Source organism: Canis lupus, chromosome 19 (assembly GCF_048164855.1).
Source record: "Canis lupus baileyi chromosome 19, mCanLup2.hap1, whole genome shotgun sequence".
Taxonomy (NCBI): domain Eukaryota; kingdom Metazoa; phylum Chordata; class Mammalia; order Carnivora; family Canidae; genus Canis; species Canis lupus.
The window spans coordinates 57,009,155-57,013,469 of record NC_132856.1 but is presented as its reverse complement, the minus strand read 5'-3'; the positions used below and the strand labels follow the sequence as shown (position 1 = coordinate 57,013,469).

Below are 4,315 nucleotides of genomic sequence, written 5' to 3'. Positions count from 1 at the left end.
TTAAAGTCTTACTTTGTGTTCCCATGACACTTTAGAACCACAGAGTGTAAATCTCTTTATGTACTATCCATACATCTATGCTTTATACGTAAGAAAGTAGAATTTTCATTGGTCCCCAAGAACCAATTCCTGCCCCCGTAGGAGCAATATTCCCCACTGAGAACGCTGTAATCCTAAGAGCCTAGAATGTTCCGTCCCTAGGATTCTAGAACTGCAAGATTCTATTTTGCGGCTGGAGATTTTAGAATTGCCTGAGGCGCAACAAAAATGTGTACAGATGTTGACCAAAGGCAGGTTGTAAATTGTTCACTGCGGCCTTATTTGAGATTCCCAACAACTGGACACTGCCCAAGTGCCCATCCGCAGGAAATTGGATTGATGGGTGGCAGTGGGTCCACCACAAAGAGAAAGGACGATCCACTGCTGGGTGACCAGGATGGACGCATCCTCTGGTTGAGTGGAAGATTCAGTGTTGAATGAGAGAAGCCAGACACAAGAGAGAATGCTCTCTGACTCCCCTGAGGTAGCGCACAAAGCCGGGCAAAATACGTCTGTGCAGCTGGTCGTCGGGATCCTGCGTGTATGCCTGGGTGGGGGGAAAGGGGCCTAGGAGGCGGGAAATACGGTTTCTTTAGCTGGGTGGTGGTTCAGGGGTGAGCTCAGGCTGTGAAAATCCAGTGCTGTGGTCTGAATATGTGTCCCCCACAATCCCTGTGTCGAGTCCTAACCCCTGGAGGTGATGGAACGAGGAGGTTGGACCTCAGAAGGTGATGAGGTCCAGAGGGTGAAGGCCCACGAAGGGGATGAGCGTTGTTTCTTTTTTTAAGATTGATTGATTGATTGGTTGGTTTATTATTCATGAGAGACACACACACACAGAGAGAGAGAGAGAGAGAGAGAGAGACACAGGCAGAGGGAGCTGCAGGGAGCCCGACAGAGCCCTGCCTCTTCCTCCATGTGAGGACAGGGATCGGCACCAATGTTGAAGCAGGATGAAGGTCCTCACCCGAACACAACCATGCTGCTGCCCTGATCTTGGATTTACAGCCTCCAGACTGATGAGAAAAAAGTTTCTGCTGTCTATAAACCACCTGGGGTGCAGTAACTTGTTAGAGCAGCCCAGACGGATCTAGATATCCATTAAGCTGGCCACTTACAATATACGCTTTTTCCCTGTATGTATACTTTAATAACACATTTTTTAAAAATGTTATGGGATTGTTTTCCATCAAAACTCCAGAATTACATGTATTCAGGAGTCTTTATGATTGCGATATTCTGGAACAGTGCTCAGCAAACTACTGCCTATGGATCCAATTAGGCCCACTGCCTGTTTTTTTTTAAATAAAAAATTTTTTTACACTTACAGTATTCTTAAGAGTTTATTATAAACTAGTTTCACAGGCTACGAGGAAGTAAAAGGACTCTGTACAGCCTGACAGGAAACAGGCAGGGAGCTGAGGAGGGCCAAGATGAGTCTAGGGCCTTGGTGGGCGCATTCCCGGGGGAGGGGGCCCCGAAAGGGAAACCAGACAATCCTGTGAGACCCCGAGAACAATGGCATAACAAACAGGTCTGTGATAATCGGGCCCACGCCTCTGTCTCTGTGGAGCTACTTCCATAACTCTGTGGTCAAGGGTCAAAGGAGGCCTCACATGCCCGGGGGGAGGGGGCCACATCCCGGGGGGGCGGCGCGGGGGGGCATGCCCATCAGAGTTCCTCAACCAGGAGGAACCAGGCCCATGGGAGGCCTCATGCCAGGTGGTGGGCCCATCATGCCTGGAGGCGGTGTCCCCCGGCCCATCAGTGGAGGAGGACCCCCACGGCGGGGTGGGTACTGGGTCGGGGCCCCTGCAATGCTGGTGGTGGCAGCAGCTGCAGCAGCAGCCACAGTGCCTCTTCCCTGTGGGATCATCACCTGCTGGGACGGCCCACCAACCCCTGGGACTGGCCCTGCAAGTCCTGCAGGAGCCTGGGGCATTGGAACACCAGCTGAAATTCCTCTGCCAGCAGCCCTGCTGATCCCTGGACCCCCCGGCAGCTCCAGCAAGTGGCACTCGGGCAATGCCAGTAACTTTGGGAGGAGGTTCCTCTACCGTCATTGAGACCAGGTTCTCCCCCCAAAGCAGCACCAGACCGAGGACTCGCTTCTCTTCTCTTTCTGCTTGTTTTGAGTTCTTTGGCTTCATCTTCCTGAACTCATCACAGTCACAGAGGATCAAATTCATATGCTTGTCAAAAGCCTTGAAGGTGCCAATGAAGATCTGCCGTCTTGTAGGATGACCTCATCCTATAGTCGATGTGTTGCAGCATCAGCATCTTGCTGCTCTTGCCCACAGTTTTGTGGCGGTTCTGATGGCTGATTCCCGCCGGATTGCCCTCAGCAGAGGCCTAGATGCCCGCCACTCTTAAGTAAAGTTTTATTGGAAACCGGCCCCACCCATCCGCGCCCGTCCAGCCTAGGGCGGCTTCGCTACAGCAGCGGAGTGGAGTAGTTGCAGCAGAGAGCGTCTGGTCCACGAAGCAGAAAACATTTACTCTGTGGCCCTTTAGAGAATGTTTGCTGAGTCCTGGTCTAGAATCATAAGTTCCAGCATATCTTTGATTCTGTGATTCTAGATTCTGATGTTCTTGAGTTTGCAGGATTTCTAAGAATCTAATTTGAAGAATTTGGAGTTTATGTTTCTAGGAGTTTGAGATTTTATTTTTTTTTATTTTTATTTTTTTTTAATTTTATTTATTTTTTTTTTATGATAGTCACACAGAGAGAGAGAGAGAGAGGCAGAGACACAGGCAGAGGGAGAAGCAGGCTCCATGCACCGGGAGCCCGACATGGGATTCGATCCCGGGTCTCCAGGATTGCGCCCTGGGCCAAAGGCAGGCGCCAAACCGCTGCGCCACTCAGGGATCCCGGAGTTTGAGATTTTAGATCTTAAGACCATCTGAGTTGCAAAAGCCATACCTTTGCTCCCATACCTTTCTCCACCAGAAGCTGCATGCCATTGGCCTCAGCCACCTCCAACTCAGAAATCTCCACGGCCACCCGGCATGTGTAGTCCCCACTGTCATTGAGGCTCATGTGGTCCAGCCGCAGGGTGAGATTGCCACGCAGCTTCCAGGAAGGCTGCTTCTGGGGCCCACAGACCCCCAGGCGGAGGCTGCGATTGATGACATGTGGCTTACACAAGAAAACACCATCCTTGGCCCCACCCAACAGAGATGCTTGGGACTGCATCACCTGGCAGGCCAAGGTCACCTGGCTGCCCTGTGTCACCTGCAGCCACGTGGGCTCCTGCTGCACTGTCAGGCCTTTGGCTCCTTGCAGGACTAGGGGATAAGAAGTAAGGCTTGTGTGTGTGTGTGTGTGTGTGTGTGTGTGTGTGTGAATCCCCTAGTGAGCCTACAGCGATAAGGCTATGTGATCTTTGCAAGGTCATGGCTCACTGAGGCCCAAAGTCTTCATCTGTGAAATGGGTTTAACTTTCTTTTGGCACTTGTGAGATTTCAAGGACTCTGTGACAAGTCCAGTTCTCAGCACACAAATATTGCCTTGCTTGTGCCAGGCCTGGTGTTCTGAACACCAGGGACACAGACACAGGGGTGATGAAGACAGACAGAAAGTCCTGCCCCTGCCCACCCACCCCCAGAGCTGACAGTCTGGGAGGAGAGACACACAGAAAGTCAGTAAAGTGAGAATCCTGATGGAGGATGAGGATGAGGTGAGAGAGAATGGAGGGTGGTCAGGGAAGGCTTCTCAGAGGAGGTGATATTTGAATGGGGATCTGAATGGTAAGAAGTAGCCAGTCGTGGGAAGAAAGGAAAATATGGAGAAAGAGCACTCCAGGCAGAGGGAGTAGCCCACGCAAAGGCCCTGGGGCACAACCACGGCTGGTGTGTTGGAGAAAGAGCAAGGAGGCCCTTGTGGCTGGAGCAGAGTGAGTGAAGGGGAGAGAAGGAGGAGGGGAATTGGACAGAGGACGGCTTACACATGCTTTGCAGACCACAGGGTGGGGGTGGGGCGGGGTCCAATTTATTTTTTTTTAAATTTATTTTATTTATTCCAGAGAGAAAGAGCATGCCAGCAGGGGGAGGCGCAGAGGAAGAGAGAATTCCAAGCAGACCCCTCGCTAAGTGGGGAGCCCCTACCCAGGGCTCCATCTCACGGTCTCATGACCTATGAGATCATGACCTGAGCTGAAATCAAGAGTCGGACGCTCAACCAACTGAGCCACCCAGGCGCCCCACACCCCCATTTAAGTTTTAAAAAGATCACCCCAGGGGGATCCCTGGGTGGCGCAGTGGTTTGGCGCCTGCC

At 51.7% G+C, this 4,315-nt stretch overlaps 1 pseudogene; it reads right to left on the bottom strand.

The window, feature by feature from the left end:
* Positions 1-1,639: 1,639 nt before the first annotated feature.
* Positions 1,640-2,337, bottom strand: LOC140611387 (small nuclear ribonucleoprotein-associated protein B' pseudogene; annotated as a pseudogene).
* Between the last annotated feature and the right edge of the window lie 1,978 nt (positions 2,338-4,315).